Genomic DNA, 12,934 nt, shown 5'->3' on the forward strand with positions numbered 1-12,934 from the left:
GAGAGAGAGAGAGAGAGAGAGAGCAAGAGAGAGAGAGAGAAACAGACAGACAGACAGACAGACAGACAGACAGACAGACAGACAGACAGACAGACAGACAGACAGACAGACAGACAGACAGACAGACAGACAGACAGACAGACAGACAGACAGACAGACAGACAGACAGACAGCACAAGGGACTACAATGTATAAATGACAATGATGGGGGAAATATAATAACCTCTTGATTAGCCCAAGTGCTGTATTTGATTAAATACACGAAAAGGAATCGTAAACATCCTTCAGCCTACCAGGACATAGGAGCATCTTAAAAACTTGTGGATGTTATTGAAGATGTTGGCTACTGGTATACAAATAGGAGAAACAAGGGTTGAAAAGTCCAATGCCTTTTTGATACAGTAATGATTGGCAAGGCTTTTTAATGCCGTGTAACGCAACTTCCTCGCCAGTACCAGACTCGTAACTTCGCTGTCTCGCTATTTAAAACACACCTAACCTAGGCAGACTGCCACTCCAGTGGCCCGCACCTTCCACCCCCACGTCCCACAAGGATTCTCACTTGGACCCATAAATGCCTGGTAAAACTGCAGTTCCTCTTGAACGGACAGTTGCCTCCTCCGAGTAGTAGGAGGTTTTTTTGAGGCTGCTTATAACATTTCATCAAGCCTTTGCTGCAGTTTATTTGCTGTGGTTTCTCCCAAATGAATTAGTGTGTGTGTGTGTGTGTGTGTGTGTGTGTGTGTGTTTTGTGTGTATTTGTGTGTGTGTGTGTGTGTGTGTGTGTGTGTGTGTGTGTGTGTGTGTGTGTATTTGTGTGTGTGTGTGTGTGTGTGTGTGTGTGTGCGTGTGTGTGTCGAGCTTGCAAAAGGCTGATCCGACCTCGTCGTGACTTAAGGATATGTGTGATTCTATGTTAGTTCTTCACACATGCAATACAGTTAGCTATGCTTATTTTAAAAATCATTTGATTTGTGGGATTATTTGGTTATTTGAGATTAGTGGCAAAGAATTTTACTCTTTTCAGAAAATAATAATTTCTATCATGCTTCAGTAAAACATTCTGTGGGTAAAACATTTTGCAAAGCTTTTCTATTTTATGCTTCTTCAACAATAATCCAATCAATGTAAACTTCGATCGCATATTCTCTGTAAAATGTATCCTTTGACAAACTCCTCCCCAGAATTTTGAGGAACCAATCGTAGCGCTCCAATGGATAGAAACTGTCGTTGAGTCCGACACCTTGGACAAGCTCATGTGTGAAACACATGAAAGCCAATGAGGGCAGTGGTAATTTAAAAAAAAATATATATATACATTGTTTAGATTGTTAAAGATGCACTATGCAGAAATTGCTCGGCATTTCGTGGTTGCTAAAATTCTAATAGTTGGTCTAAATTTATTTTATGTGCCAAAACAAGCAGTTATTGTGTAGAGAATCATTGTACCATCTAAACCACTGTATAATATAATTTCTAGAACCCAAAATATTGTATATTCAGCTGTTTGAAGCTGGTGTACAAAACCCAAAGTAAAAGACGCACAAACAAAACTTAATAATGGGAAGCATAGAAATAGCACACATCTACCCATTCTTAAACTTGCTTTCAACGGGAATGAAAGACCTATATCTCACTTTTCTATGTGAATTTGGACAGGTCGCCCAAAAAGTTACATATTGTAGCTTTAAGTAATAGAACAGTACACCAGGGGTACCTGCTAATGTAATCCCTGTAAGGCAGAGCCTGTTGATGGAATATATTTTGAATCTGTAATTATATTTTTGTTACATTGTTTGCTAGCTCAGCTGGTTAGCTAGCTCTTAGTCTCATTAACCACCAAACGTTGCTAACACTATGCAGCTAGCCACTTAATGAATATAACTTGTTTTCTAGAAATGTCTGTTAGCTAGCTGTTAGCCATGTTCTTATAACAAACCCCATAAGCTGTTGACAACAGGATATGTTCTGAGAGCAATACTTAACTCCAAGAGTGGTTAGTAGCTTTGACTCCATGCTGACAGTGATGATTCCGAGCCATTCACAGTGGCTAGCTACACTATAAACATAATTTTACCAGGTTCCTGTGAAGCAATTGACCATTCACCACAACACTCGAGAGTTCCCTGAGGGGTCGTCTGTGTTTAATTTCATTGTGTATTAGAAACACTGTTTGAGATCATTGTGAAGGGATTTCGAAGGTGGAATCGGGTTTCCCTGGAAATTGTTGTCCGAGGTTGCAACAGTAACCAAGGGGGGGCGGGGATTAGGGTCAATTACGTAAGAAGTATCCTGTAGTAGCCTAACTCAAGTGTGTCTCTTCTCTCAGCACCAATTTTGTTTGTCATAATTGCGCCTGAAGGCACTAAAAGAGTTGATTGAACTGAGGTGAATAAGACTCGTCTCAGCACTGGGACGGTAACCGAAAGGTTACTGGCTGGAATCTCTGAGCCAAATTTCTTAAAAATCTGCCGATGAGCTCTTGAGCAAGACACTTAATTAAATGGTAATGTAAAATGTGTGAGCTGCTGATTTAAGAGTCTTGACAGGAATGAAACATTAGCTCTTGCAATACTCTCTTGACTTGAATTGACGATGAGGGAAATGAGCATCTGACAGACTATCTGCATTCAGCTACATGCACTGGCAACACACTTTATAGCTGCAGGCTCTTCAACAGTTGGTCTTTACTTGTTCTGAATTATCTTCAATCTGACATGGTGTGGTAGGTGCTTTGCAGCTTAAAAATGTTCAACTTCTCATGCCCCTGCCTGTTGTGAGAAAGAAGGGGTAAACATTTGGGCAATTGCTGATTTCATATCACTTTCACTCAACACATTGATGATGGTGCTGTGCCATCTCAGTTTGAGTAATTGGATGTGTGGATGAGGACAACTCGTGTGGGTGTTGTGCTCCTAGTCAGATCTCTGACTGATGCAGGCCGTGCTAAGCGCCTGTCATGTCATCTGAAGGTCTCCTCATCCGCGGATGATCGGCCAGCCTTGGCGTCAAGAAAGATCAGCACTGTCCTCGCTGTGTCATACTGACGCGACAGTACCAGTACCGTTGTCAACTCTTTATCTGAAAATATGCACAAAAATGCAATGAGTCAATGCAATGGAGCCATGATTGAACGGTTGTATTAGAAGTTGGGCTCTCAGGCTCTCCTTTCTTTTTAGTTGAGTTATTCTTAATGGATGAGTTATGTACAGTATGCTGTGTCAGGAGCCATCGTCCTTGGTTTGTTGTGGAGGTTCCATTAATTTCGAATGGAACCTCATAAATGTCATGGCCACGTCGGTAATGAACCCTGGGAACTATCTGTAACAGTGGAGGCTCCTCAGAAGAGGATAGGGAGGACCATCCTCCAGGAAATACGTTGAAAAAGTTATCCTTTTTAGATTAACCTATACTAAATACACACTGTTTTGCAATGAAGGTCTACAGTAGCCTCCACAGCACTCTGTAGGGTTGAAACATGGTCCTCCCTCATCATAAATGGCACTGACAGCTACTTCTCTGTAATGAACCTCTCTGGATTGCAGTAGCATTGCTCCGATCATCATTTGAGCCTCTCTTTTCATTAGAGTCCTCCCTCATCTTGTCCCTCCAGAAAATGGGGCCTTATCTTTTACAACTGCAATATAATGTCCATGTGGATCTATATTGCTGTGAAAGGTAGGATTTGTAACACACTGTACAGTATTTGGGGGGGCACTATCGTGGTATATGTATTTTATGTATTTAGTTGAGGGTTGTTCTTTAAGCCAGGTTAGGCACAGGGGGTAACGGCTGCCTATCTCGATGTTAGTAGAGGGAGTGGTTCTGTTTGCATTGGATATTGCTTGTATTAAATAGCTCTCCCCACAGGGGAGCAACTTTTCTTTACAATTTGGAAGAATTTATTAACAGGAGTCTTTTTTTCTAGCCACAATCCCAAGCTGCCCCCTCTTAATGGCTCGTAGACAAGTTTTGACCGTTGGCTAAGTTACGGCCCATGGTCAGTTACGACATGTGGTTAGTGCTACAGAGTCTGTCTCCCTTGGGTTGGGCTAATTATTATACTAGTGGTGCTGTGCCATCTCAGTGACACATCATTCATAACGCAACACAACCAATCAAAGGGCTCTGCTAATCTTTAATGGCACTGTCTGGAGACAGTGTAACATAAATCCACCAGTAACATGGAGATTGGCCTTTTTTATAATAGTATAATAGAATGCAAAGTGGCTCGTAACCCCTGTAAGCTGTTATTTCTTTTAAGAAGTGGACGGGTGTTTTTCTTCGACCATAGAGGAATGTAAAAACCACCCAGGAATTTAAGGCACCAGGCTGGCAAGATGTACTCTGGGTACTCGACAAGGGCTGTGCCTGTGTAATCCTAGCTTGGCGGTGAGGAAAGTATGTCGGGGTTGAGCGTGGGAGCCCGCACGCCGGCCGTTACGGAGGCTGTAGGACCATGACACCTCAAGCATCCTGGACGGGATCCCGCAGGGCGGCATCGGCGGCTCTGACTGGCTAGTGGCAGGAAGTGGTTACTGGTCTCTAGGAGGAGCACTGTCTCACTGGCCTTCACTGGATAGAACAGTGCTTCATAAAAGCTGTACATTACCGCAGGATTGAGGAATGAACTTTCCTAAATTCTATTGGCCGGAATAGTTTGTGTTGGTCACGTTAAACCATAATGTATGAAGGCTAATTGAACTACCTCTTCATGTATGAGAAGTAACTGAACCCAGCATGAGCACAACACAATGTAAGCCTCCTACAATAGAACCACCTCATGTTGTTATTACAGTACATAGTACCATTTCCTCTAGGAGCGTAAGGTACATGCATTAGAGGAGCCACCTTAAACTGAACTCCTCTCCACTTTGAACCAGGTCAGAGGTGAATAGCCACCAGTTAGATACGTGTCATCCTGTTTGGGTGGACTCCTTGTTTCTGTGGACGTCACAGGATGGTCAGTGCAGGGGCTTCAGAACACACCTCAGCCGTCAAGGCTTAATCCAAATGACCTTTGGTGTTATCAAAATAAGATGTCGTCAGATGACTCATGTTATCAAAAGTAAGAATCTGACAGCTGATATAATAACTAGACATTTTGGGAAACGCATTTCAAGTGTATAAAACATGCAGAAAAAAAGGGGATTTGAGCTAAACTGGTGCCTATGTAAGAGATAGTCAGTGAGTATTATTTCAACTTATGCCAGCATTGAGCTTTAAGGTTTAATGGATAGCTTTAGGAAGCCAAAAAGGCATACTAGTCTCCAGTTGGTGTGATTGATTCACATTTGATTAACATTAACTTATTGATATATCACAAGATCACCTTGAAGAAGTTAAGGATACAGCAACATTGGGATTTGGCTTGAAATGAAAAGCTATCTGTTTGATGTCTGCAAGTCAATCTGTTCAGCCAAAATGCTTTACTGCTTCCAGCTCTCCACCTTAGAATCCCTGATTGCCCATTTCTACACTTGGATACACTTCAAGTTGTTACAGTCAAACAACTACAGGCACTCACATTGAGCTGGCTGTCAAAGTGGGTGTCACACCCTGATCTGTTTCACCTGTCTTTGTGCTTGTCTCCACTCCACCCTGATCTGTTTCACCTGTTTTTGTGATTGTCCCCACCCCCCTCCAGGTGTCGCCCATATTCCTCATTATTCCCAGTGTATTTATACTTGTGTTCTCTGTTTGTCTGTTGCCAGTTCGTCTTGTCATGTCAAGCCTGCCCTCCCGGTTCCAACCTGTTCTGCCTGACCTGACCCCGCCCGCCTGACCTGACCCCGCCCGCCTGACCTGACCACGCCTGCCTGACCTGACCACGCCCGCCTGACCTGACCCCACCTGCCTGACCTGACCCCACCTGCCTCACCATTCAGCCTGCCCTGACACTGAGCCTGTCTACCTGCCTGACCTCGAGCCTGCCTGCCCCACTGTACCTTTCAGACTCTGACCTGGTTAATTAACTTCTGCCTTTCCTCAACCTGCCTGTTGCCTGCCCCTTGAAACGACTGCAACTCGACTCACAGGGTTACAGTATCAAACTCACAGGGTTACAGTATCAAACTCACAGGGTTACAGTATTAAACTCACAGGGTTACAGTATCAAACTCACAGAGTTAGAGTATCAAACTCACAGGGTTACAGTATCAAACTAACAGGGTTACAGTAACAAACTCACAGGGTTACAGTATTAAACTCACAGGGTTACAGTATCAAACTCACAGGGTTATGGTATCAATCTCACAGGGTTATGGTATCAAACTCACAGGGTTACAGTATCAAACTCACAGGGTTAGAACATCAAACTCACAGGGTTAGAGTATCAAACTCACAGGGTTATGGTATCAAACTCACAGGGTTACAGTATCAAACTCACAGGGTTATGGTATCAAACTCACAGGGTTAGAGTATCAAACTCACAGGGTTAGAGTATCAAACTCACAGGGTTAGAGTATCAAACTCACAGGGTTAGAGTATCAAACTCACAGGTTTAGAGCATCAAACTCACAGGGTTACAGTATCAAACTCACAGGGTTAGAGTATCAAACTCAGGGTCACAGATAAAAAAAAAAAACTCACAGGGCTCTGAAGCTTAAACATCCTGTCTACACAAGCAGTGTTCCTCTACTTTATTTTAACTTTGCATTGTTGCGATGGGCCCGTAAGTAAGCATTTCACTGTTAGTCTACACCTGTTGTTTACCAGGCATGTGACAAATAAATTGTGATTTGATTTAAATACCTGGCCTACTGAATCCAAGGCAGTTAGACCTCTGAGATTTGAATGGTTTCAGATTGTTGGCTTCTGAAAACCCAGGAACAGCCTTGTGAGGCATGTTTATTATTATTACATTTTTTTCAACACTATCAAGAACAATCCTCATGGACAAAATGAAGTTCTCAGATAAGCAGCGACTCTAATTCGCCTGTAGATTTAACACATTGTTTTAGTCGATGCAACAGTTCAAACGGAGGCTTTTCTCAAGTCGTCTTCCTAACAAAACAGATGGCAAATCCTAATGTGATGATGATATATTTGAACAACCTTTGCTGTGTTTACGGAGACTACCGCATTGCCATATCAAAGTGCTGGACTCAATGGATTTGTAATGCAAGAGAGAGAAAAATAAGTCTGAAGAAGGCACAGTCCCGCTAGGTCAGAGGGAGATCATTTCTTCCCCCACTTTGTTTCTGGGGCTTAGGTTCATGGGAAGAAGGCGGAGCCAGAGAATGAGGCAGAGGGAGCAAGAGAGAGAGGGAGAGGAAGAGGGAGAGAGAGAGAGGGAGAGAGAGGGAGAGAGAGAGAAAGGGAGAGAGAGGGAGAGAGAGAGAAAGGGAGAGAGAGTACAGGAGAGAGACAGAGGGAAAGGTAAAGAAAGGGAGAGAGAGGGAGAGAGGGGGAGAGAGAGAGAAAGGGAGGGAGGGAGGGCGAATGAGAGAGAGAGAGAGGGAGAGGGAGAAAGAGGGCTTGGCCTGGGACAAGGCTCCCTTTCCAACCTGAGCTGACTTCAAACGATGCACCTGAGAACACAGATTTATACGCAGCTGTCGCGCCGAGGCCCGGGATATTAGAGGAGCTGCCTACTGTCATCATTACAGCTGGTGTGAATTTAGAATATCCAAGCCCATTCCAGCTCTCCTCATTCGCTCTCTCGCCCTCCTCCTCTCTCTCCCTCCTCTCTCTCTCCCCCCTCTCCCTCTCCCTCCCTCTCTCACTATCCCTCTCCCCCTCTCTCTCTCCCTATCCCTCTCCCCCTCTCTCCCTCTCCCCCTCTCACCCTATCCTTCTCTCTCTCCCTATCCCCCTCTCTCTCTACCTATCCCTCTCCCCCTCTCTCCCTATCCCTCTCCCCCTCTCTCCCTACCCCTCACCCCTCTCTCCCTATCCCTCTCTCTCTCTCTCTCCCTATCCCTCTCCCCCTCTCTCCCTATCCCTCTCTCTCTCTCCCCTTTCCCTCTCTCTCTCCCTATCCCTCTCCCCCTCTCCCCTATCCTTCTCCCCCTCTCCCTATCCCTCTCCCCCCTCTCTCCCTATCCCTCTCTCCCTATCCCTCTCTCCCTCTTCCCCTCTCTCTCTCTCCGTCTCTCCCTCCTCGTCTTGCTTTTCCTCCTCTTTTGTTCTCTCCCTTATTTTCTCCCCACCAAGCCCCAGCTGATCCAGGCAGGTCCCTTGCGGCAGACCCGGCTTGAACAGTGTCCAGCAGCCCAGGACCACCAAGTATGAGTCAGCTCTGCCTGATATGAGTGTACAGCACTGGCTAAAGCAAACTGCAGACTTGAGGGCCATTCATATTCAATGACTTAATTTGACCCTGCTTCTCAAAGCAGGAAAATAATCCTTCAGCAACAGGAAATTTGAATTATTATGTGGATTGTCATTTATATAATTTTTTTGTAGGGGTGATACATTTTTCATTAGAGTGGAAATCAAGCTTGGGAATTTTAAGTTGACATTACAAACTTTAGAAGCCTGGTTAAACCTTGATTAAACTACAATTTGCATTTCCTGTTGCATACGACAAATCTCTGCGACAACAGAGTAATCAAATGAAGATTGCAGATCTGTACATACCTGTCAAGTTACACTATGGCGAGGCCACTTATACAGCATGTGATGCTCAACTGCAAGACTATGGGATGGCACCTTTATGGTGCTCAGCTATTCAAATTGCAAGACTATGGGATGGCACCTCTATGGTGCTCAGCTATTCAAACTGCAAGTCCATGGGATGGCACCTCTATGGTGCTCAGCTATTCAAACTGCAAGACTATGGGACGGCACCTCTATGGTGCTCAGCTATTCAAACTGCAAGACTATGGGATGGCACCTCTATGGTGCTCAGCTATTCAAACTGCAAGACTATGGGATGGCACCTCTATGGTGCTCAGCTATTCAAACTGCAAGACTATGGGATGGCACCTCTATGGTGCTCAGCTATTCAAACTGCAAGTCCATGGGATGGCACCTCTATGGTGCTCAGCTATTCAAACGGCAAGACTATGGGATGGCACCTCTATGGTGCTCAGCTATTCAAACTGCAAGACTATGGGATGGCACCTCTATGGTGCTCAGCTATTCAAACTGCAAGACTATGGGATGGCACCTCTATGGTGCTCAGCTATTCAAACTGCAAGTCCATGGGATGGCACCTCTATGGTGCTCAGCTATTCAAACGGCAAGACTATGGGATGGCACCACTATGGTGCTCACCAATTCAACCAGCAGACTTTACATCATATTTACAACAAGGTCCATATATCATGGACTGTGATGTTGCTAGCTGTATTTTAACACTGCCACTGAGTGTTTTTAGCCATATAATGTTTAGCCGTATAATGTTATTTGACATTTTGTCTAACATGTCCAAATGTGACCTTGAGAGGATAGGTTATAGTTGTTCCTGTATGGCTCAGCTGGCAGAGCATGGCCGTTGCACCGCCACGGCTGTGGGTTTCTTTCCTAGGCCCCCCATACGTTAAATGTATGAATAACAGTAAGTTGCTTCGGTTAGAAGTGTCTGGTAAATACATGATGGTGTTGGTTGATCGTTAACTTACAGGCACAATTAGGGATAAGTACCTTTCTGAAGGGAACATCAACAGATTGTCCACCTAGTCAGCTCGTGATTTGATCCAGCAACCTTTCAGTTACGGACCCAATGCTCTTAACCACTAGGTTACCTGCCTTCCAGAGGGGTGTTTCCATCAGTCCTCATAGTGCAGGAGAAGAACGGTGTTTCCATCAGTCCTCATAGTGCATTGGAAGAGGGGTGTTTCATCAGTCCTCAGTGCATTGGAAGAGGGGTGTTTCATCAGTCCTCAGTGCATTGGAAGAGGGGTGTTTCATCAGTCCTCAGTGCATTGGAAGAACGGTGTTTCCATCAGTCCTCATAGTGCATTGGAAGAGGGTGTTTCATCAGTCCTCAGTGCATTGGAAGAGGGGTGTTTCATCAGTCCTCAGTGCATTGGAAGAGGGGTGTTTCATCAGTCCTCATAGTGTAGGAGGAGAGGGTGTTTCATCAGTCCTCATAGTGCAGGAGAAGAGGGGTGTTTCCATCAGTCCTCATAGTGCATTGGAAGAGGGGTGTTTCATCAGTCCTCAGTGCAGGAGGAGAGGGGTGTTTCCATCAGTCCTCATAGTGCAGGAGGAGAGGGGTGTTTCCATCAGTCCTCATAGTGCATTGGAAGAGGGGTGTTTCATCAGTCCTCATAGTGCAGGAGGAGAGGGGTGTTTCATCAGTCCTCATAGTGCATTGGAAGAGGGGTGTTTCATCAGTCCTCATAGTGCAGGAGAAGAGGGGTGTTTCCATCAGTCCTCATAGTGCAGGAGGAGAGGGGTGTTTCCATCAGTCCTCATAGTGCATTGGAAGAGGGGTGTTTCATCAGTCCTCAGTGCATTGAAAGAGGGGTGTTTCATCAGTCCTCAGTGCATTGGAAGAGGGGTGTTTCATCAGTCCTCAGTGCATTGGAAGAGGGGTGTTTCCATCAGTCCTCATAGTGCATTGGAAGAGGGGTGTTTCCTCAGTCCTCATAGTGCAGGAGGAGAGGGGTGTTTCCATCAGTCCTCATAGTGCATTGGAAGAGGGGTGTTTCATCAGTCCTCAGTGCATTGGAAGAGGGGTGTTTCATCAGTCCTCAGTGCATTGGAAGAGGGGTGTTTCATCAGTCCTCATAGTGCAGGAGAAGAGGGGTGTTTCCATCAGTCCTCATAGTGCATTGGAAGAGGGGTGTTTCATCAGTCCTCATAGTGCAGGAGGAGAGGGGTGTTTCCATCAGTCCTCATAGTGCAGGAGGAGAGGGGTGTTTCCATCAGTCCTCATAGTGCATTGGAAGAGGGGTGTTTCATCAGTCCTCATAGTGCAGGAGGAGAGGGGTGTTTCATCAGTCCTCATAGTGCATTGGAAGAGGGGTGTTTCATCAGTCCTCATAGTGCAGGAGAAGTGGGGTGTTTCCATCAGTCCTCATAGTGCAGGAGGAGAGGGGTGTTTCCATCAGTCCTCATAGTGCATTGGAAGAGGGTTGTTTCATCAGTCCTCAGTGCATTGAAAGAGGGGTGTTTCATCAGTCCTCAGTGCATTGGAAGAGGGGTGTTTCATCAGTCCTCAGTGCATTGGAAGAGGGGTGTTTCATCAGTGCTCATAGTGCAGGAGGAGAGGGGTGTTTCCATCAGTCCTCATAGTGCAGGAGAAGAGGGGTGTTTCCATCAGTCCTCATAGTGCATTGGAAGAGGGGTGTTTCCATCAGTCCTCATAGTGCAGGAGGAGAGGGGTGTTTCATCAGTCCTCATAGTGCATTGGAAGAGGGGTGTTTCCATCAGTCCTCATAGTGCAGGAGGAGAGGGGTGTTTCATCAGTCCTCATAGTGCATTGGAAGAGGGGTGTTTCATCAGTCCTCATAGTGCATTGGAAGAGGGGTGATTCCATCAGTCCTCAGTGCATTGGAAGAGGGGTGTTTCATCAGTCCTCATAGTGTAGGAGGAGAGGGGTGTTTCATCAGTCCTCATAGTGCAGGAGAAGAGGGGTGTTTCCATCAGTCCTCATAGTGCATTGGAAGAGGGGTGTTTCATCAGTCCTCATAGTGCAGGAGGAGAGGGGTGTTTCATCAGTCCTCATAGTGCATTGGAAGAGGGGTGTTTCACCAGTCCTCATAGTGCATTGGAAGAGGGGTGTTTCATCAGTCCTCAGTGCATTGAAAGAGGGGTGTTTCATCAGTCCTCAGTGCATTGGAAGAGGGGTGTTTCATCAGTCCTCAGTGCACTGGAAGAGGGGTGTTTCATCAGTCCTCATAGTGCAGGAGGAGAGGGGTGTTTCCATCAGTCCTCATAGTGCATTGGAAGAGGGGTGTTTCCATCAGTCCTCATAGTGCAGGAGGAGAGGGGTGTTTCATCAGTCCTCATAGTGCATTGGAAGAGGGGTGTTTCCATCAGTCCTCATAGTGCAGGAGGAGAGGGGTGTTTCATCAGTCCTCATAGTGCATTGGAAGAGGGGTGTTTCATCAGTCCTCATAGTGCATTGGAAGAGGGGTGATTCCATCAGTCCTCAGTGCATTGGAAGAGGGGTGTTTCATCAGTCCTCATAGTGCATTGGAAGAGGGGTGATTCCATCAGTCCTCATAGTGTATTGGAAGAGGGGTGATTCCATCAGTCCTCATAGTGCATTGGAAGAGGGGTGTTTCCATCAGTCCTCAGTGCATTGGAAGAGGGGTGTTTCATCAGTCCTCATAGTGCATGAGGAGAGGGGTGTTTCCATCAGTCCTCATAGTGCATTGGAAGAGGGGTGTTTCATCAGTCCTCATAGTGCAGGAGGAGAGGGGTGTTTCATCAGTCCTCATAGTGCAGGAGAAGAGGGGTGTTTCCATCAGTCCTCATAGTGCATTGGAAGAGGGGTGTTTCATCAGTCCTCATAGTGCAGGAGAAGAGGGGTGTTTCCATCAGTCCTCATAGTGCATTGGAAGAGGGGTGTTTCATCAGTCCTCAGTGCATTGGAAGAGGGGTGTTTCATCAGTCCTCATAGTGCATTGGAAGGAGGAGGAAGGGGTGTTTCATCAGTCCTCATAGTGCAGGAGGAGAGGGGTGTTTCATCAGTCCTCATAGTGCATTGGAAGAGGGGTGTTTCATCAGTCCTCATAGTGCATTGGAAGAGGGGTGTTTCATCAGTCCTCATAGTGCAGGAGGAGAGGGGTGTTTCCATCAGTCCTCATAGTGCATTGGAAGAGGGGTGTTTAAATCAGTCCTCATAGTGCATTGGAATAGTGTTGTTTCCATCAGTCCTCAGTGCATTGGAAGAGGGGTGTTTCATCAGTCCTCATAGTGCAGGAGGAGAGGGGTGTTTCCATCAGTCCTCATAGTGCATTGGAAGAGGGGTGTTTCATCAGTCCTCATAGTGCAGGAGGAGAGGGGTGTTTCCATCAGTCCTCATAGTGCA

Source organism: Oncorhynchus tshawytscha, linkage group LG03, assembly GCF_018296145.1.
Source record: "Oncorhynchus tshawytscha isolate Ot180627B linkage group LG03, Otsh_v2.0, whole genome shotgun sequence".
Lineage (NCBI taxonomy): Eukaryota > Metazoa > Chordata > Actinopteri > Salmoniformes > Salmonidae > Oncorhynchus > Oncorhynchus tshawytscha.